Source organism: Geospiza fortis, unplaced genomic scaffold, assembly GCF_000277835.1.
Source record: "Geospiza fortis unplaced genomic scaffold, GeoFor_1.0 scaffold40, whole genome shotgun sequence".
Taxonomy (NCBI): Eukaryota; Metazoa; Chordata; class Aves; order Passeriformes; family Thraupidae; genus Geospiza; species Geospiza fortis.
Genome location: NW_005054297.1, coordinates 14509248 through 14532281, shown reverse-complemented (window position 1 = coordinate 14532281; position 23034 = coordinate 14509248). Strand labels below are relative to the sequence as shown.

The 23034-nt window shown below is 38.3% G+C and overlaps 1 protein-coding gene across 2 annotated transcripts in view; it reads right to left on the bottom strand.

Annotated features, from left to right (window-relative positions):
- Positions 1 to 23034, bottom strand: part of TRMT9B (tRNA methyltransferase 9B (putative)) — a 98884-nt gene that overhangs the window by 18977 nt on the left and 56873 nt on the right. Inside the window, exon 1 of one of the 2 annotated variants that reach the window (XM_031055517.1) lies at positions 7872 to 8017. The exons of the other annotated variant lie outside the window; for it this stretch is intronic. The gene's annotated coding sequence lies outside the window, so the exon portion shown is untranslated. Of the gene's footprint in view, positions 1 to 7871; positions 8018 to 23034 lie in introns of those variants that run through there. 2 annotated transcript variants of the gene reach the window in all.

Genomic DNA, 23034 nt, shown 5'->3' with positions numbered 1-23034 from the left:
GCCTCCTGATCCCTCACTTCCCCGCAAACGGGAGGAGGCGGGGTAAGACAAAAAAGGGGCCGGGTTATCAATTCCCTGTTAACTCTTTCTCCTTACGGTCTCGTCTCGTCCCTTGGGCGGCTTGTGCCAGGAGGGTGGTGCTGATAGAGATGATGGTGGCAGGGGGATGCTCCGTCAAGGCAGTGGGGGATTGCTGGGGGGGAGCAGCAGAGTCCCCGAGCTCCTCTAAACCGAGGTTGATGGGAGCCGTGCTGGCTGCTGATGGCAAAGCGGCCAAGGAAGATTAGCCCTTGCTCATTTAAAGGTTAAGCACAAAGCTAACCTTTGTGACTAGGTCCTGTCTGCAAGTCTTCCCATCCCGTGGCTCTTGAGAGTGAATAATTTTTTCCCCTACTCCCGCACTCATTCCTGTTAAAGCAGTGTAAAAATGGCAGATTGTTTCTGTACTTCGTATACTTACAGGTGTTTATTGCACAAGTATGAAAAAACCCAGCCATGCACCAGGACCCCACTACAATTAGCACTATAAACATGACCTGAAGAGATACTCACATCCCAAGAACTTATAAATTATGTATAAGAGATTACAGATAAAGAAGAATGCAATGAAACAATACCAGCCAGTATGACAGGCAGGGAACTCAGCACAACATTGCACAAAGTACTGAATGTATTGAACCATTTCCCATTACAGGTAGTCTTGTGCTTAAATCAGTTTTAATGTACCTGAAGACAGGATTATGAGGAACATGAGTGTATTGTTGGGATTTTCAGGATTGACAAAATTACTCAAGAACATGCAATCCCTTTACTTTGACAATCCTACCTGGACAAAAATATTCAGGGGCAGATTATAAGGACAAGATGAGAATGAGCATACTGGAAACACATAAACCTAATGTTCTCTAAAATGTACCAAAGTCACAGAGTAATGATGAAACTCTTGGTCTCCATTATGAAGGAATTCAACAGCTAGATAACAACTAACCTTCTTAACACCTTCAAAGAGCTTTGACTAATTTGTAAGACATGAATGTCCTTTGCAAACATTGTGTTGACTTGTCCCCGTTATGCCATACTTCATGTACGTTCTGCTAATTTAATTCTGTAATGTAGAGTCAGCTAAACTGGTGCAGACAAATCAGGGTGTGCCATTCCCAGACTCTTGCAGACACTTTTTTTGGAAGATGACGCCATATATGCCTCATTCTTCCTTCAGGTAAAATTACTCATGTGAATACCACCTTATGTGATTTGTTGACATAAATATTTACTTATTTTAAAAGCTCTTCCATTTGAAAGAACTGTCTCAAATTCAACCTTCTAAGAAAAAGACGTAGACTCATAACACTCTACTGTGGGGAATTCACAAAGCCTTTTCCCTTACCACCTAATCTTTATTGGATGTTCCTAAAACTACAAATATGTATCAGTCATATAGAGTCTCTCCAGATTTCCTGCTTCTGATGCATTTAAAATAGATGTTAGTCATGTAGCTTAATACACTTTAGGGAAAAAAAAACCAAATCCTTATTTTTATTAAGGTTTTATTAAGGTCAACCCAATCCCCACATTTATTATGGTCTCATCATGGTCTCATCATACAAATTTAGGAAGAATGAAAATAGAATACCTTTCCCTTTGGAGTACTATGCATCTACAATTACATAATAAACTGCAGTCTGTAGCAACCCCTCCTCCCTAAACAATTAAAATACCTCATTAAAATAATTTTTTCTATATTAAAAAGGATTTAGGTCATTAAATTAAGTGACCAAACATTGGGAAAGCCAGAAGGCTGCCCATGAAACCTTAATTCAGACCTCTTGTGCCTGTGCATTGCAACCCTGTACTTAATTATGAGTTTGTCTGCAGAATACCAGGCTCCATTTGGAACATCTGAAATTATGTAGTGGCAAGCATGTAAGACTGGCTAATTATGTTGCCTCTTGCATTCCCATTCATTTATTCCTTTACTTTCTAGCATCTCTTTTGTGCTCATTCCTATCATCCTCATCTGAAGATTGTTCTCTCCCTGGTCTGCCTGAAACCTTTACCCTTAGATAACTTTTTGCAGTAAATCAGGTAAAGGTTTTGACTACAGAGTTACAGCAAATGCTAATTATTCCTTCAAAGGTTATTTGTGATTTTCTCCAAAGGTTAGGGGGAAAAAAAAAGGAATAAAAGTAAAGAAGCAAAGCAAGGGGAAAAAGAGAAGGAAACCCAAGGAAATAAAAGTTTCCAGGTTGAACCAGTAGGAAAATAAGGAATCAAGGTCAGTCTTTATGATATCATAGAGCTTCCTTATTACAAAGGATCAGCTCTCAAATTACAAGCTTTACAAAGAGACAGTTGTACTTGAAAGCAAAAGGAGGCATTAAGTTGCCTGGTGCCTTGGAGGGGAAGGATCATGCTGTATTTATAAATGAGGCTGCAGTGTCTCAGTAGACATTCTGGAAAACTGATGGGTTTTTTTTAAACTTGTGACAAAAACTCTACTTTTATGTCTGCTTCCATTGGAAGAAGTCCTCGTCGGTCAAAGACTTTGTTTCCTCTCTACAATAAGTAGCACAAAGAATAAACCTTTGAGAGGCTTATTCTCTATGCAGATGCTTGAGAGGTAGCCATGACCTAATGACTTACACTTTTGGTTGGTGAATTTGGTCTTCACGTGGAATTATAATGTTACTCTAATTTTGTTTTAAAAAGTTTTCCACCAGAACTAACAACAGATGGAAGCAGTGGTGTTTGTGATGGTACTACAGTGAACTAAAAGCAGTAGCTCCACTTCGTGGGACTTTTTACACCTGAAAAGGCCAAAGAAATAATATTTTTTAGCAGCAACTAGTTGATTTTTTTTTTCTGGAACATGAAAATCCAAAGAAAATTCGAGCTAGAAAAACCAAGCTATTTCTCAAATGAAATAGGGTCTCTAAAGGCGTAAGTTTCCCAATGAAATTGAGTATAAGCATATTTTGTTTGCCTGGCAATCTCAATATCACAAAAGTCAAATTTTCAAAAGAAGTTGCTAAAAATGGTAGTTACTGTCCTGAGTGCTTCAGTCTTTAGGGACTTTCTGACCCTTTCCCATACATGGTCTTTTCAATCACTGGAAATAGAAACTTGATTTCTTAAATAAAATTCATATCCTCTGCTTCTCATTTGCTTCCAGGAGTTTTAAAAATAAAAAATATCCTCAAAATTTTGATAGTATTGTGTGCTGAGACATGCTGCAGGGTATAATGGATTTGAGTGGGATAAGAAAGCAAACAAATTTACTGAAAGTAAGCCAGTACTTACATACTGGAAGTAAGCCATTACAGTCCAGTAAAATTAAACACTCATGACTTCAGGAACATAAGTGTGCAGATATTTTTTCCCATAGGCTTACTATGCAGTCAGGCTTGTATCATGGGAGATTTTTAATGTGTGACCTTCACAGCCTACCATGCAGAGCTGCTGTGAGGATTAACTAGTTAAGATTTGTAAAGTGCTTTGAAGATTATAAGGCATTAAGTTGCACAAGTGCTAAGCACTATTATTTAATACTTAAGTACAACCAAGCTTTGCAGGACAACTCATGTTCACCTCACTAGAAAGAGCCTTTGTTATTTCTTTGTGATTTCAGTACAGTTGTTGCAAGAGGTAAAGCAAGCAGAACTGACCCCGAAAGAGGGAAATTCCTTTCTTGTTTCACTTTCAGAGACTAAAGTGAGATACAGTTGTAGTGGTATTGCAGAAAAATTAGCTGAAAAATAATTATTATGAAAAGCAATGATAGAAATGCACATAAAATTGCAGGGTCCCTTAATGTGCCAGTACTGTCCTTTTTACTACATCCTATCTTGCCCAATAGATCCACAGACCATTCTCCAGCCAGCAGAACTCCAAATCCCAGACCTATAGATGGACCAAATGTATCAGCTTAAAAAGCTGCAAAGAGACAGTAGGGATTGGTAAAATCTGTACCTTGGTAAGTCATACTTCATAAATATTTTAGCTTACTTAAGCCAAAATTTTGGAAGAAATATGAACACAGACTGCTATCTTTATAAATCAGACTGGGAACATCTTGTTCTGATACAATTAATTTGTTGGGTTACATTTTGATATAAACCTTCCACTTTCTTGTTTTGTGTCAGTTGTCTTGTCAGTTTTCAGCAGCAGGAAGCCACTGGGGTTTTTGTGGTAGCAAAGGGACAAAGTATTTGCTAATAAAATTACAATGCAAAACAGGACAATGTGACATAATTTTGCACATAAGCAAGTTGGAGATAGAGGAACACAGGTCTTTCAGGATTGCTGACAGGCACAAGCTATAGAGGTTAAGGTGGCATATTGTTGGACCCTGAGTTGCCTCCCAGCATCCTGAAGTCATGAGGACCTTATTTGGCATGCAGAGAAAGAGGGTTGGGTTTATTTACCTTACAAGGACTAATTATTATTCAATGGAAGTGTCTTTTCAGGACAAAGCACTTAGTACTTGCATTTCTTGCCTCTGCAAAAGTGCTACAGACATTTCACAAGGACAGACTTTTCAAGTATATGCATTTCCTCTCTGTGGCTAAAAATAAAGATACTTTTCTATAGTGTTTTGACATTTTGATCTCAATTGAAGCATATAATAAAAATTCAGTTCACTGATTGTCTCCAGTATGACCTGAAATTCAGCTTTAGAGATAAGTAAAGGTAAAAGAGGGAAAACAGAAAGTGAATAGTATACTTGCACAAAAGAGATTCTTGTCCATTCCTGGGTCAAGGAAGCTACAGGCTCCTAATGTTTCTACATCTCTTCAGAAATCATAGACTTTGCTTCCTCTATTAAGTTAATAACAATCATTGTGTCACAGAAGATCAAATTACTTGTCCAAAAACACAAATGAAGTCCATGAATAAAGCAGAGTTCACTTTAGCTTTCTAGACACTGACCCTGTCCCAGACTGCTTTAGTTATTCAATTTAGAAACAGCTTAAAACAGACTAGAACAGTGTGGTGCACATTGTTCAGAGAAAGGATTTGTGTGTGGTGCCAAATGTGACTCTGCACTCTGTTAACAGGGTCTTACCAGGCTTTTGACCAGCTGTCCCAGGAGATGTGGGAAACTGGAGACAGTACTCTTCCTTCAGATTCAGCTCTTTAAGCTCAAAAATGTTCTTGCAGAGATTCAGGGCTTCTTTGTTCTCAACACATTTTAGAGCTTTCCTAAGCCTTTATCTGGGGCTCCACTCACCCCCACAGTTGCTCTCCCACCAGTGTCACAGCAAAAGTGAAAAAGGGAACTCAGCTGTAACATTGCTTTCCTTTGTCTTTTTGGGAACTTTTTTCTTTGATTTTCTTACTGCCTTGTCTTCTGTTTAAAGAATCTTAAATCATACAATGGCAGCTACTCATTATTCGTTTTACATTCATTGTGGGTTACTTATGGTGTTGCTCATACAAACAATAAACTACTTGACCTGCATTAATATTCTTAATGCTTACTTCAGCAGAAGTGAAATTGTGTTTCTGAAAGGGCAGACATTTACCAGGTGCATTACAAATCTAGTCAGAATTTGAAAAAAGTTTGTTCTTCTAATGCCTGATTTACTGAGCTTGAAAGATACAACTGCTATTAATTTCTCATACTGTGCGGATTCTCACACAGTTTGGAAATGGGTGAATGTGATTCAGTTCTCATGTGATTTTGGTGTATTGAACAAGAAACACAAACACTGTAAAAACAGAAACATCAAAAAATGTTTTCAAATGTTGCTAAAGCCACTCTATTGTACCAGACAGAAAGAAATACAGTAAGTGAGCCTCCCATCAGTCCCTCCATGGAATGGGTCACACACCATTAAGAGGCAGCGCCACATGGGCAGTATTGAAGAATGGCATGTCCACAGTCTCCTCATAGTGACAGCAGACCAAGATCCATCACAGCAAGACCATGTGCATCTTTCTTATCTTTTCCTTTCTTCAGCTGGAAGACGAGCTTAGAATAGGACTTTTATTATTCTTTTGCTGAACGAGGTACCTGAGCTGCTGGGAATATGTCAGCTCTCTGGCACCCTAAGCTCCAAGCAGAAATTGTTTTTCTGGGGGCTGTAGTCCTCTGACTTTTCTCCATAGTGCCTGAGGCTCCTTTTCTTCCCATGCAGACCCAATCCTATAACTCTCAGGACCAAACAGCCCAAAGTACTCATCTTGACCCAAAGCACAGAACTCTGGTTTCTTGTCCACCAGCCCATTTCATGGGGGGAAGAGGAGGTGGCAGGGAGATTAGGCTAACTCAATTCTTCTGATCACTAAGAAGCAAAAACCACATGCGATATGCTCCAGTAAGACCTTCTTGTCTAACCTGCATCAGAACTAGGAAAATTCTCTTTTGCTGCATATGTGTAACAGTGAGAATTTCTACCCTAAATAGAGAAAAATATTCTGTCCTGGCAAGAAAAGCTGTTAACATCAAAGACTCTGAATTTGAGTTCTCAGTGTTTCTAAACTTATTCCCATGGTATTCCTCTTGCATACTCAATCCAGTGAAATGCTGAAAATGTTTCTTCTATTCTTTTGTATTTAAAAATAGATTGATGGAAAGGAATTCTTTTGGAAGCACTTAGAGATGGCTCATAGATCTATTATATTCCAGGACCTTTGCCCATTTTTACACTAGAGTAACAAAGTGAAGTGTCTTATGCCTCATTGCAAACTGATTTTCTCTCCCTTCTCTTTTAGTTTAATTTAGTTTTATGGAAAGATATTTGGAAAAAAACCCAAAAACCATAAAATGAAGAGAACATTACTAAAAATAAATCCAAGCAAAGAACATGTGATGCAGAGTTGCAGAGTCCTCTCAGTCCAGAAGAACAGACTTACCAAAAAAAGTGCCTTTTTCTTAACCCTATAACAATTAGCTCAATAAGAAGTAGGAGCTTCTTAAGATCTGGGAAGAACTCCTATTATAGTTATGGGTGTCCACACAGGGGGATGGGATCTCTAGAGCAAATCTCTATCCATGTTTATCATAATCTCACCAAAAACTTCTACTTTAACCACTTCATTCCAGAATCTTTCTGCACCCTCCTATGAGCAAGAGGAAACTCACATTCAGAAATGCAAGTGGAAGTGGAAGTGGGAGCTGAAAAACACTGATGTGGCATTCTGGAGACCACACCTCAAAGATGTTTCTCAAAGGCCATCTCTAACTCTAAATCCCTGTGCTCCCTCCCCAGGCCACAGAATTGCAGATATGCAGCAACTGCAGGTTGTAAAAGCACCCCTAGGCTATGCTCTGGATAGGAATTAAGTAAATTATTAGGTCCTGAGAACCTTACTCTCTTTCCATATCTAAAACTTTTTAATAACTTTCCTTTTCCTTCTCCAGAAAGGAGAAAAATCTTGAGGAAAATCGTGACAAGGCTGCTGAACTGCTGGTGCACTCCATTGCAGTTCCAGGCACAAAAGAACACTACCTCACCTGGAAATTTCTCATCCTTGTTCCAGGCATTAGCTCCCTCAGCTTCACTTCCCAAGAAGACCCATGCTGAGCAGGGTCTTCACTGCACTCACAGGGACACGAAGTATTGAGCTGCTATCCTGGTTCTTTATTATGGAACTATTTCCATTTTGAAGGGAGCTGCCTGTAATTTCCAGCTAGGTCTTTAACAGAGGCTTTTACTTAATTGTTGGCAAAGCTTTTTTTTGACTTTTTATAATAAACTGTCTTTCTGAATTTAATTTCTTATCTTGAAAATATACCTTCTTTAGTTCACTAAAGCTGTAGGTTCACTTTTCTTGTGCCTCTGAAGGATCCTAATACCAGTAAGAACACCCAAAACACACAACAGAATTTTAGCAGACTTTGAAATGGTTAGCCATTTTAGACTTACCCATAGAGCTTACTTTCCAAGAATATTCAGATTTCTCCTTTGGAAGCATACTGTTGTTGCCAGCAGGGAGAAATGAACATGTTCCTCTATTGATCTTACTTGGAGCATTTAGGCCTCAAGAGAACAACCAGTGGCAGGAAAAGCACCTGGCATAAGGAGTAAAAAGATGTGGTTGAAATGCAGTCCTCCCAAAATCTTCAAATAGAAAAGCTGTGTAAAATGCTCTTGAGCACAAGTTGACTTTAGGTTGGCATCTCTGTATTTTGACAGGAATTGCAATGAAGACCTGAAGGGAAATGTTTGGTAAGGGCCAGGATGCTGAATGTTATTGCATTCAGAGGGACAGCGAGCAGTGAACTTCTTTACCTTCTCTGGATATGCTTACACAGCAAGCTGTTTGCCTTCTAGCAGTTTAGCCACTGCCAATCACACTTGTCACATAGCTGTGCACTAGTTCTGCATCCACAGTAAAGATTTTAGAGCTTGCTAACCACATATCTGCACTTAGACAACATATACAATTCCCACTAAATCAGACAAATGGATGCTGCTGAGCCATCTGTTTGAAAGTATGTTTAATTATATAACGTAAGTCACAAGTACTTCCTCACAGATGAAGGTATCTCTGCTTAGATGGCCATAGAGAGGGGACTGTGCGTCTGAAATATCCCCACAAGACCAAAAAATACTATGTAGGAACTGTACAAAACCTGTGCTTTTCTGCAGAAGTGTGGAAGCCTGGCAGGATTCCTTGGGTCATCACAAATGGCACTGAAATCTAGACTTAGACCACTGCACTGAACCTTACTGTCTTCATCTGAGTGAATGTGTAGATATTCCTTAAGTCAATATGAGACCTATTTAGACTGGAGTTCAGAAAGCAGATCAGATGGCAAAATATAGTATTTAAGTGTCTTAACTTTAAAAAAAAGTGTTCTTTTTGGTTGATTGATTCAGAGTAAGAATCACAAGACTACACTCTGTTCCCAAATTTGCACTTGCTACTAATATGAAGAGCACCTTGAGATTCTTGTGCTGCTTTGATAAATACTTACAATCAGACCAACTAGAAATGTGACTGGCTTTCCTTGGTACTATATAGACATGAACATAAAATATTTTTGGAAACATATAATTTGTTGGAGTTTAATACTATTTTGCAGCATTAGTTCTTGTCTTACTTGTATTACTCCACAGTTTGATTTATATTATATCTATTTGTAGATCATATTTTAATAATAGAAACAAACATTTATCAGAAATTCTCAGTGCTCTTCTCCAATAGACATGATATTTTCCCTAGTTTCTGTTTGGTATTGTTACAAATGAAATGTTTTTGCTTTGTACATGTGTCTTACTTGTTCATTTAACTGTATTTTTCTGTTCTACACAGACTCTCAACCCATACTCATCATCTAAGCATCTGAATCATTCTTCAAGCATATGAGTAGTACAAGAGGTCCAGATCAGTCAGAAATCCCATGATTCTGCCATGTCTATTTAGCTCAGCTCTCACATTTCAACCTCTTATCTGAGCCTGGAGATCAGTTTAGTGAACACCTCAGCCCAAAAGGCCCACTACCCCAGGATGCAGGAGCTGAATTCTGCATTATGGCAGAAAGCTAGGTTGTGTCACACCTTTTAAACATATCCTCAAGACTCTGAAACCTTTCCATGAGTATTAATGACCTTATTCAGGAGTGTTGTGAGAAGGGTGATTGAGGAAGAGTTCATGCTCTGATGGAGGAAGATCATATAAACAAACCCTTTCAGAACTCATGCTGGTGTGCATTCAGGACATACAGCTGTTAAGATCAAAGGATCACTCAAGGTTGATGCAAACTTTACATTCTGTTCTGCACAGACCTTACTCAAAAAGGACTGGCTGGCTGGTCCCAGTTCAGGCAGCAGGTATTTCTGAAGTGACTGTACACAGGGAAAGGAAACATATTTCTGTGTTATACCTCAAGCCCCACAGGTTTATTGTTATTACTTTTACTATTGAGAATTTTCAGGGGTCTAAAGGAAAAAAATATGTATTTCAGAAATAGTTATCTGTTTGTCTACTCTGAGGAGGAGAGGTGGCAAGTTTTGAAAGACTTTGCCTCAATCAGAGAAAAACTGTTGGTCTGAAACACAAACCACTTGTTGGTCAGGAGCAGGCATGTTCTTCATGTAACCTTCTCCACTCTTAGTGACAATTATCATGATAGGAGATCCCTGGTCTCCAGAGAGCAGACTGTACATTCCTAGTCCAAGGTTGCCACTAGGACACAGAAAGACAAGGAGAGAAAGGGACAAGATTCTCACCAACAGTGAGGTCCTTCTAATCAACACTGTAGCCTATATGATGTCTTCATAAAGGAAGCTACATTGAACAGGCTGATTCTTGCTGCCAGAAAGGTTGGTCAGTGCATGTCAGTGTTCTGCTGCTTCACTGATTGCCCTTGTTTCCTCAAAGGAGATTATTTTCTTCTTTATTCAAATGTGATTTGAATAAAGAAGAAAATTAAGTGCAAGGTAACTGGTTTATATTTTTTCCTGCAAAGAAGTACTACATTTAGTAGTACTTTCAAGTTAAGTAAGTTATTACTGTCTACTAATCCAAATATGTCTAAAGAAATTTAGCAAAATCAGGCTAAGAGTAAATATAAATTATTGACATATTCTGCATTTGGATTACTAAAGGGACATATCAAGTTATTCAAGTACCAAATTTAGACTTCATCAATGAGAGTAAACTACATAATACATCTGATGATCTGGACACAAGTCCCAAGTCTCCCCTGCTGTGTATAATGCTATATATCTGCCCAATTACAGGGCTGAAGAAGTGCTTCAGCTAGTTCACATAATTAAATTTTAAATCTAATGTTCATATGAATTTTTAACATGCCATGAAAACCCAGGGTTCATAAATCATTTGCAGTAACACATGAAGGCATTCTTGGCCATCTCCAACCCATTTGTCCCTCAGATCAACAAAAATCCTTTCAGAGCTTTGATCAGCTAATATATGCTTTTTTAAAATATGCCTCTTTATAGATCCTGGAGAGCTGCCTCTGCTCTATAAGAAACATTTACATAGGCTTACTAGCAAAGGAAGGGGAAGTGGTACATATATACTTATTAGAAAGGACCACCTCAAAAAAGAAAATATAACATCCATAAAGGCTAGGCAGAGGAAGCGGTTTTCCTTGGCTATAAGAAGGATACTTCTGCCTGACCTATTTGCATTATAGCTGATGAGGCAGATTTGGTCTATTTTTTTGTTGGAATATTCATTTGTATCAATTTTGGAAGAAGGGGCAGGCAACTTGGAAGGATTTCAAGGATGTTGTGATGTTATGAAGGGGAAAAAATAGAAGGGAGAAAGCTCAGCTAGAACTTTGTCTGCTGCCAAAAAAGATAACAAAAATTTTCTATGAATCAGTAACTCAAGGAGGTCTAAGGAGACTCTTCAGCCTTTACTGGATGCAGAGGGAAACATGACAAAGGATGAGAAAATGGCTGATGTACATAATGTCCTCTTTGGTTCAGTAGAACTGAGTGCCCTTGGGGCACCCAGCCCCCAGAGCTAGTAACAGGCAGAGGAAGCACAATGAAGACCCCATAATCCAAAATCCAAAGGGATTATGAATCAACAACCTGCTACACCACTTAGACCCACACAAGCTCATGGGGACAGATGGGATCCACCCAAAGGTACTGAAAGAGTTGGTGGAAGTGCTCATTGGGCCACCTTCCATAATTAACCAGCAGTCCTGGCTAACTGAGAGGCCCCATTTTCTGCAATTTAGCAAATGGGACACGCATTTACAAGATGGTTCAGAAGGAGGAGCCAGGGAACTACAGGCCCATCAGCCTGGCTTTGGTACCAGGGATGGCAATGAAACACATCATCTTGACTGGCTGAAAGCTGCCCAGCAGAAAAGGACCTCGGGCTGACAGCAGCTGAACATGAGCCAGATGTGCCCAGATGGCCAAGAAGGCCAATGGCACCCTGGCCTGTGTCAGCAGCGGTGTGGCCAGCAGGACCAGGGCAGTGATTGTCCCCTGTACTCAGCACTGGTGAGGCCACACCTGAACTGTGTTCATTTCTGGACCCCTCTCTGCAAGAAGGACATTGAAGGGCTGGAGCAAATCTAGAGAAGGGCAATGGAGCTGGGGAAGGCTCTGGAGCATAAATCCTACGGTGAGTGGCTGAGGAAGCTGTGGGTGTTCAGCCTGGAGAAAAGGAGGTTCAAGGGGAACCTTATTGCTCTCTACAAACACTTGAGAGGAGTTTGTACCAAGGTCAGGGTTGGTCACTTGTCCCAGGTAACAAGTGAAAAGACAAGGCCTCAAGTTGCTCCAGCAGAGGTTAAGATTGAATATTAGGAAAAATTTCCTCACTGAAAGAGTGGTTAAGCATTCAAACAGGCTGCCCAGGGAACTGAGGGAATCACCAGCCCTGGAAATGGCCAGAAGATCTGTGGATGTGACACCTGGGGATATGGTTTAACCATAAATAGAGTAGTGTTGGGGTAATGGCTGGACCCAGTCATGGATGTCTTTTCCAACCTTAGCAATTCTGTGTTTCTATAAAAGAAAAGAAGAAAAGAAGAAAAGAAGAAAAGAAGAAAAGAAGAAAAGAAGAAAAGAAGAAAAGAAACATGTTGAAACACAACATTCTTTGGTCATTAGTGTTCAAAGGAACTTAGTCAGAAGGATGACCCCCTTACAAAGCAATCTACAGATATGTGAGTAATTTCACTGCAGAGAGCTACATTCACTAGGCATGAAGCATCAGTGACAGAAAGAAAAAACAAAAGATTGTGAGTTTTCTCATCTTTCAGCAAATTTTTTGAACAGAGAAGCAACCTGTTGTAGCTGCAAATAAAAATTCCTAATTTTAAGATCTGAGACAATAGTTCTCATAATAGCTTCCTCTCCCTCTGGTGGTTTTGTGGGGACAACCTCTTGTTCTACAGTCTCAGGCTGCTTTTTTCAACCTCGCCTTCTACCACAACTGTGTGAGGTTGCATTTTCAGAAATGGCCATTACTCTTGGGACCCAAGTCTTTTGTTTAAGCCTAGTCTGCCTGTTGCTATGTTTTTAAGTCCCTAATGGCTCTGACATAGTTATCTAACCTTTCTGTTCACCATCTTGAGCAGAATTGCAATATAGAGGGCTTAATTTACTTATCAAGGAGACCCATCTCATAGGTAGACCACATTCAGTATTTGAGTATTTAAGTATTAACTCACTTAAATCCTAGTCCAGGAAACTTCGCACTGAACCTCAGGGAGACTCTAGATCTAGGCACAATTTCTGTGTCAGACAAGAGCATTGAAAGACAAGTTTATTGAATCCCTGAATATAAGGCTAAATTTTTGAAATAATAGCATTAGACTTTTCCAGAAAATTCTCTGTAGATAAAGAGACAAATACTTCAGAGTTGGAAATCTAATTCCTAGGAAAAGGTAGAATTTTTTTTTCCTAAAACCGCAAACCCCATTATTCACATTTTCCAGAAGCCAGCTGATGACAAGAGCCATGTGCCATCTTCCATGAATGCCATCCTTATGTGGTTAAATTTCACCACATGGATGAGCTTTGGCAGACACCACACTGTTAGTGCCATGAGACAGACAAATATCTGAAAGAGCAGAGCTTTCAATCATGAGCACAGTATCTGTCTCAAGGAAGAAACCCATCTGCATTCCTACCCAAACTCCCTCTGTAAGGGACACTGCCTTCTGTCTTCACACTTCTCTGCCAGAGTATTGGTCAAATTTCCCATCCTGCCTCCTACTTAAGCTGCTTCTTAAAGCTCACATTAGCATCTTAGTGAAAAATTAATCATTTTATAATTGATATCCAGCAACTAAACTTCTACACTTCAGTTTCATTTTATTATTTATGTAAAGTTATCTGAAAGAGTTAACAAGGCTTAAATATTTTAAATAAAATCAGAGCCTTTAATTATCTGCCTTTTTTATAATCGAAATTATGCATCCAATTTCAATGGAGAATTATCTGAAAGTGTATCTGAGTCACTCTCCATGATGTTATCGTTATCAAAGTTAGTAACAGCCTTACTGGGACAGTCCAGGGAATAAGAAATACTAATTATATTGTCTGGCTCTGACTGGTTCCATAGTACTTTACAAAAATAAAAAGCTATTGCATGTAGCCTACTTAAATCTAACACAAGAGAGCCTCATGAACAGAAATTTAGAAAAATCCTAATGTGGGCTTTGCCATTTGAAAGATCTTGGACACTAATTCAAACAAGAACTATCTTTTAAGAATGCCTGTTTGACTGGTTTTTTTTCAAGCTCTTATGATTGATTTGGCATGCAGGGGAGTAATAGAATTGTAACAACTGTGATGAAGCTTTCTTAAATAGAAACTGACATTTCTGACATATGGGTTTTTTTCCTTCTTAATGTTCAATCGATTTGAACATAAAAATGTAATTCATTGCAGAACACATGAAAGTCCTTAGACCTTTTTCTGAGACTAGTCTGGAACTGATAGGCTATTGGGATTTATTTTTCCTTAAACAAAAGAAGAAATTACATCTTACACATCATCTGCTATCCAATCCAAAATTTTCTTTGCCCAGTCTCAACTAAAGTGGGCAAAATTCCTAACATGCGTAATTTTCCTTGTTAGCCTGCCTGCTGCACACACAGCATTTTCCACAGGAGAGAAGTTTTTCTTTTCCACAGTGAGGAAGCTTTTAATTGCAATACTCTATGGTTTGCATGTCAACAATGAGTGGGACAGCCTTTTTCTGATGCCCAAAAACTTCTCAGTAAGAGTTGTGACAATTACTAATTTGTGAAGCAGCTGTTTCTGAATCTGAGGAAAGGGTCTCAACAGGTTATACTCAAAAAAACCCTCTGGAATGGAGACAGAGTAAAGAGGCAAAAAAGGTTATAGAAACAGGAGATAATGAGGAAGCTGTAGCTAACTCATGGAAAAAATGAACTTTACAGGGAAATATGTCTCAGTTTCTAAACCACACCTCAGGTATAAGCTATATGTTTTTGTTTATGGCAGATAGGGACCTGCTGGACACCTGCTAGGGATGGAAACTACACAGCCAGTTCTAAACACACAATAAAGGACCAAATTTACATATTGTATTCAATTATTATATGAAAATAGGAAATGTTTTTTCATAGGAAAAAAAGAAATATGTCAGTAGTCTGTATCATCAAGTGGTCTGTATCATAAAATTATTGATAATATTCCAAATGTTTTTTACAATATTTCATCCAATCCTCAGTGCAGTATTTTAATTTTAAGAAATCCTAGGGTTCTCCCTCATTGGACATTGTCTGGGAATTACTAATGGGTCCATATAGAAGTTTTTTATAACATACCCTAGGGATTTATTGAAAGTCCTGAAAAAAACCTTGGCAGTGCTCACGCAGCAAGGCAAATACATAATAGCTACACACCACAGAGTCTCACTGCTCATCTGGTACTTTCTCCAAAATACACAGGCAAATCAGTGACAATTGTGTCTGAAGGCCATCTAATGCCATCAAATATCAGTGGGTAAATGAAAAGGTCTCCCACACAACCTCTACACAGAAGCCAAATTGGCTTTGTCAGACAATATACTGTGCTCAAAAAGAACAAACGTAGTTATTCTAAATCATTTTAGTTACAAAAAACTCTACCTTCATCCTCATCCACAACCAATACAACCAGAAAACCCTTTCCCTCATTTGCTGTAGAATTCTTGTCTCCTTAAGAATCTTTCACTTTTTAGCCATATAGGGTGGCTGCCAGGGTGGCTTCAGGAGTTCAGGACATAGGACAGATGTGCATGAGTAACACTCAAGCCCAGATATGTCACAGAGTCACATGGAGAGCGTGGGTTTTTGTTTCCCAGAACACTGACTGGGGCCACAGTGCTGCCTCAAGCCCGTTCCAAGCATTAACACATCACTGTTAAGCTAAAAAGTGAAGTGCCCCCCAAAAAAATTGTCTCCTTTCCCTCAAGGAACCTTTTTTCTTGTCCCTCTCTGAGCTCCAGGTTTGTCACTAGTGGATGCTCTGTTGGGATGTCTACAAGGGCCAGCCCTGAACTCCAGCTAATACTCCAAGCTGAAGCCTGGCTGAGCTCATTCAGACATCTGTGTCCCTGTGCTGCACCTCCCAGTATGTCTGACCTTTAGAAGGTCTTTGAACAGCAAGAAGGCAGCTAGCATCCAGCTGAGCTCACTGTTGAGGCTCTGCTCCAGCTCAGAGCATGTCTTCTCCAGATGAGCTGTCCCTTCAAGAAGAACAGCTGTACTCCCATGACTGTCATCTCAAGTGCCTGCACAGACACACTGCAAGCCAAACTAGCACTGAATAACAGAGACAACTGCAACACAGCATTTCATCTCAACTCCCTACTGTCATCTCAACTACCTACTGTCACATGTTTCTGACATATACATCCCTAAAAAGAACTGGCCTGAGGATACATTACAGGATTTAAGTCCCATTTCTGGTTGTGTCTGTGCTCACTATATAGAAATAATAGACTCTCATGGCTTTTCTCAAATATGTGTATGTCACAAAATATCTGTTTCCTCCCACAGATCTAAGAACAACTTCCCAGTTGTGAGGGAATACATAAATAGAAATTAAATATTGTATTTGGCTTCAGAACACCTTCACTGAAGGAGTGGGCAGGAGGCAGCAGATTCCTTCCTACTGCTTCTCCAAGATGTCACTACACTCCTGATTAATGACCAGAGGAAAATATGATATTCTGACATCAAAACACATCAGGAAATATTTTGCTGGTTTTTGTATTTGAAAGAATTAAAGTGCTGTAGAATTCAGCTTTGAAAGCCTAGATTTATGCTTTGCTCCTCCTCAGTCATGCTGAAGTCATAGCTACCAACACCAGAGAAATAACTATCAACTTTATAGGACTAAAAAGTTTCAGAGTCATGAACTCAGCTCTGTAACTGCTGAATGACAGTCACTGTTCAAGTGAAGCTGCTTATGTGCATGAAGATTTTCATATGGGTACATTTTGCAGAATCCAAGGTTTTGAGCCATCCTAGTCAATAAGCATGATAAAATCCTTTTAAGCAGCTGTGTGAATGGATGCTAACATGAGTGGAAGACAATTCCTCCATGACTCATCTTCAGCCTTCTGCAAAACAGAAATGCTATTACAAGAAGATAGTGAAAATGAGTAATTAGACCTTGAGCTGCAGGTGATGTGCACTGAGAAACATTTGAATATCTTTCTAGAGGATGCATCATGATCACTGCTACCTTGCTGGGGAAAAAGGTGATTCTTGCAAAAGAATTATAACTACAACAATCTTAGAGTTAATGTTTCTTACATTACTGTGATTCTCCCACGAGTTTTGAAAATACCCAGTATTCAACTCAGTTTTAGAAATTTCCCTTTAGATGGCAATCTATAAGAGATTTCAAGGGAAGAGAGAGTTTTTGAAGTCTGTAATTACAGACATGAAACACATTTTGCCACACAGCTCTTCTTTAGCTGTGTTGCTTAATTTCAAGGCTCAGTGCTGCTATTATCAACTAAATTGCATACTCTATCCATAATAAAACTAAATAGATTATTCTGGAATGAAGATACTTAAGCACATTAAAATTATCTAGAGTCTTTGCTCTCATTATACCAACATGGCTCCCTTAGATGCCCAAGTAATGAGAAGAAATAAGGCCTAATGTCTGATATTCCTGTGAGTTAATCCTGCTTGTACAGCACCTGCACCCTACCCATCCCACTGTAAACCCTAGAGAACTGCACTGAGAGCAGTGGGACAGATGTGTGTGTGTTTCTGTGACTGACAGGCATTTGCCTTTGTCATAATACCTAATAGTACAATGTAAAATTTACAAATACGTTTTGTGCTGTAGACAAATAAGTGTTGCTGTTTCTGACCTTCTGCTCAGAGTCCCATGACAAAAAAATCCCAGAATTTTCTAAAGAGCTATCCATAGCTCACTAGTTTTGATATACTGCAGCTGGCAGCACATTGTCTTCAGTTCCTCTACCAAACTTAGTCACTTTTTTTTTAAGGTCTATAAGAATCTTCAATAATTATCATAACTCCTTGAAACCCTCATGGCTTCTCTGTTTTTATTTTTTATACATTAAAATTCTGGTGATATCCCTAAATACAAAAATCAAGTAGAACCCAGAGTAAAGTACAATTTTTTTCTTAAAGCTTAAAGAATTAGTTCATTTTCAATAGACTTCTAAGGAGACATCAGAGAAATCTAATGGAAAAAATATTTCCAAATGCTGCAACCATTAGCAGAAAATTCTAATATAAATCAAGGGATTTATTAGATCTATTGCTAATAAATAATAGCTCATTGCTATTGTAGCTCCTTGGCTATCATAAAACTAATTATTCCATGATCAGGCTGGAATTTGGGAATCAGGAATTTCCCTACACCCTACACTTGTCAGGCTTACAAAACTCCTCTGTATCAGCTTACATTTGGATCAAAGTACTCTCAGGTTGTACAAGTCTTACACTGGGGTCAGCAATATTTCTAAATTTGTCTTGAATAACAACACTGGATATTGTATCAAATTTAAATAAGAACTGTAAATTTTCTCTGCTTGGAAGCTCAGCATTATCAGGCAAAAGCAAACAGCATCTTCAGTGCACATGTCCAGCCCTGCATGAGGCAAAACAAATAGCCTTCTGTGGAAGGTAAAAACAAGCTGATTTGTCTCTTAAATTCTCTACTTACACTGTGAAAAGAATACATTCTTTTACTTGGATACACAATGATTAGTACAAGATTGAAGATCAGCAGGAGAGATCTCTTTAAATACATTAATATGATAAAAAAATTATTCATTACGTTTATTGCTACCTAAAACAATAGCCATCCTAATATAATAACAGGTCATTATATATTACCTACCATCCTCTTGTTTAATATGCAATTTTTATGTTAGGCAGATGAAAAAATAAGCAATGATAATTAATATTGTTTCATTCTAGCTGATGAAGTCTTGATTCACTGTTTAAAAGCATTGTAGCTATTTTCTTCTGAAAGGCCAAGATCCAAGTAGCTCTTTATTAATTTAAATATATTGGATAGTACTTGAACAAAATAATGTCAAGTGGAAATTTAAATCCAGTTGAGTCAAAGGAGTGAAATTTAGCAGATCATAATGAAATTATCCCTTCTATAAGGATTTGTTACTGTGTTAGTGGCAACTTCATCTTACCAAAAATTACCATTCCCATTGCAAAACTACTCTCATACTCCACAGTACATGACTCGGGTATTACTAATAAACTTTCTTCCGATATTCAAGTTTCTATAGATTTTCTGATTTTCACCTTTGCAGGAAAAGACCCAATTTCTTCTCTTTTTTGTAAATTATCATTCAATATTAGAGTGAAGGAGAGAATTTTCCTCTTATAGCTCCCAGCACCCACAACTTCTTTTATATTCCAGGCTTGCTCTTCCACCTAATTTCCATGGCAGTATTTTGGTGTTACATTCCTAGGGAAAATCTTCCTTTTAAATATTTCATTTTCAGTAATTAATGAATTATATCCTGCCTCTATTGAAGTAAAATGTAAACTTCTAACAATTTTAAAGGCAACAGATTTTAGCCCAACATAGAGGACATGGCAAGTAATTCCTCTCTAGTATAACTAGAGAACAGAAATATAATCTCCAATAATAACTAGAGAACACTTAGACTGAAAGTGAGTTTGGTCTCATTCATCTGCTGATAAATATGAATTTATCATCTTGAATATTAAACCAAAATAAATAATAGCAGTTCTGAATGTTCAAACTTTTTTTTTTTGGTTCTACAGTGGTCTCTAAGAAGTGAATGAGAAAAAGAGAGGGAAGGAGCTAAAAATTGCTATGGATATAACACCCAATAGGGAAGGGAAGGCCAAATAAATCCAACATTTAGATGCTTGAAAGTGACTTCAAAGGGAAGATGGAATTATGCCCTATTAGGTTTATTTAGCATTATGAAAATGTTCTAAAATGTACTAAAAAACTCAGGGAAAATCATCTTTGGTATTACACCTACAAACATGAACCATATGGCCCATAAGAACCGTAACATTTGGAAAAATGATGAAGATTCAATGTGGAAAGGAAGGAGTTGAAAAATGGAGTGGAGGAGGTTTAGATAACATCCGTTTAAGATCAGAACATCATGAGTATTTGTTCCAGTACTACAGGTCCTGGGCTTTCATTCAAGTGTGAGAGTTGATGATAGCTGAGCCAGCCAAGAGACTGCACTGGCAACCTGGGATTGGACTGTTTCAGAAAGAGCACAATTTGTAGCACCACTTACCATGTGATTTCCCTTTCTCAAGTTAAAAGCCTCCATCTAAATAAGGACAAGCTCAATTTCAAAACGAAATCCTTTGCAAGCTGCTCTGAAGTCCATCATCCACTGCTGCTCTAATATAAGAGTTTCACGTAAGCTCAGCCATTTCTGTCAGCTCTCCTAGGTTTTCTCTCTTCAGGTAGAACAAGGACAATAGGTGCTTGTATATTCAATACTGATTTTCCCTAGGTTTCACAGTGGGGAGATTCCACAGTTGAAATTAAGGAAACTGTTTGATAGGAAATGTAAAGGGTGTTAGACTCTTCATTCATCCTAAAAACCTTGTAGGCTTCCAACTCTTGTATAAGTGGTCACACAACATGCACATTCATAACCCAAACAGCATCCAAGCAATGCTTGTGAGCAGGCCCTGAAACATCTGACACAGCAACACTCAGGATGGGTGCCTGAGGTAAAATAATTCATCTGTCTGGGCCCAAAACCAGTTATGCACACACCACAAAGAAATGCTGGAGAGTACTCACATTGCCTTTCCTGTAGGCTGTAGTCCACCTTCATACCTGGATCTCACACACACCCCCACCCCCCAGTTCATACAGGACAGTCAGGACAGTCCTATGGCCTGTTTCATCCAGCAGAGCAAGGAGCATCACTGCATCGCCTCACTGCTATCTATCAAACTCCATCCCTTCTATCAAAGCTGTCAATTTAGCTGCTGTGGCAATCTTTGTCTGGAACTGGTAATTTCTAGGCTAAAAGCCTTATCTGGAATAAGGCATTGTAATAACAAGAAGCAAAATTTTTTTTTTCATGTTGGAATAGCCACCATGATTACACTAATTCAAAAATCAGAAGTTGAAAACCCACAAATCTATTACAAATATAAATTTAATGTTTTCTTATTTATTTTAATGTGTTTAAAACACAAGATGTACCTTAAAACAGAAGCTTAAAAAACTACATTGTAATTAATGTTGAAAATTGCCACATTATTTGTGAAAATTTCAACAGTTTTAAGAATGAAAATGTAATTACTAGATTCACACTTCAAGACTTTGAAGTTAAAATAGATATTTTAAACTATACATTAAATATAGATACAACTGTACTTTCCTATTTTTAATAAAATATATTACCTCACTATGAATTTGGTGCTTTCTTTAGTTTAGCATTCTGTCAGATAGTTTTCAATCTTTCTGGATGTGTGGACCATTATAAATTTTTAACTGAAGCTCAAACACCTTTAAAAATATTTTATGGTGCAATGTTCAGAGACCACAAGTAATCTGATCACACCCCTCTGGACACCACAGGCTAAGCCATTTTATCTACATCTCTAACAAGCCCTATTCTTCTCTAACAAGCCCTGTTATGAGTGTTTCACAAAATATCATACTTCATAAAGCATTTTGTTGCAAATTAATCACGCACACTGATAAAGATCTGATTCTACATCTGATTACAGATTTGCTTGGTTTTTATTCCCAGATGCTGGGGTTTGTGGTGTAATTTTTTTAGACTGAAAGAGAGTATTTCTACCTGATGATATTTTTCTGGAACTTTTGTACCTTAATCAAGTCACCCCTCAGTTATCTTATAATCTTTAATTATGCCATTATAAGACATTTTCTCTAATGTTCAAATAACTGTTGCAGCTCTTCTCTGAGGCCTCACTAGTTTTTTCTCTGCAAATACTGTAGTTCCACTGTCAGTTTACAATCATTTTAGCAGTCAGATTTTATTGACTTAACTTAGTTGAACTTTCTCAGGTACTGCATGAGTCACTGATTGCAGCTCTCCTGAACTATGTCAAAACTGTTCAATGTCAGAGTTCACTATGTGCTGACCATTGCAATCCATTTGTGTATTTACCCATTCTCCCAAATCAGAAGATTTTCAGTTCAGACCAATCCCTACAATTATGAATCCCATCTCCACCCAAAAAAGCTCAAACGATTCCATGAGTGATTTCTGTCTCAAATATTCATTTTCCATGAGTTCTCCATAACTCTGACAACCGTGAGCTTGAACAGATGAAGATTTAGTTTTGCAGCTAGACTGAAGAGAAATGCTTCTGTACTGCTATAGTTGGCACCACCGTCAGATATTCAGCTTCTTGTGTCTCTTATGTTGCTCTGCTGCTATTTCCACTCTGAGGTGTCAGCATGGCTTTGTGTGTAGACTTTAATAGCATCAGTAAATGTTTAGTGTCCCAAAACCCTTTGGCTGCCATGTCCCATATGCAGAAATTAATGCCACACATTAATTGTGGACTTGTTTTGAATTTGTCCCTGTAACATTTCATTGGTCTCCCTTGTATTTTAAGATCGTGAAAAGGAGTTTTGGCATTCTGTCATTTGACATATGTACCAGCATAGTTAGCAGATGGCTTAACCTAGATGAGCTTGCTGAAGCATTATTTTTATGTTGATTACCTAACAGCACCCTAAGATTTTACTGTTCAGGATTTTGTTCTGCTAGCAACAGACAATGCAGCAGCAGTTTGTTTATTATCAGTAAGGTAGAGAGGTAAATCCTTTTAAAAGGCAATCTTCTGGCTAAAGAGCATTAGATTTTACTCTGATCTAGAATGTTGGCATTACTTGCTTGGAGGGCATTACCTTCCAAAATTAACTTATTGTCTCCTGGCAACCAAAGTGCTCTTGTTAGAATGCCAAAAAGCGTTCTGCAGTGACCTAGCAAAGGAGGTGATACTAATTTTCTTTATTTCCATCTTGAACTAAGGCCACTGGATATACTGTAACTACTTCTTCAATTTTTTTTTCTTCTTGCAAAGGAAATTGCTAAAAATGTTACACAGTTTCT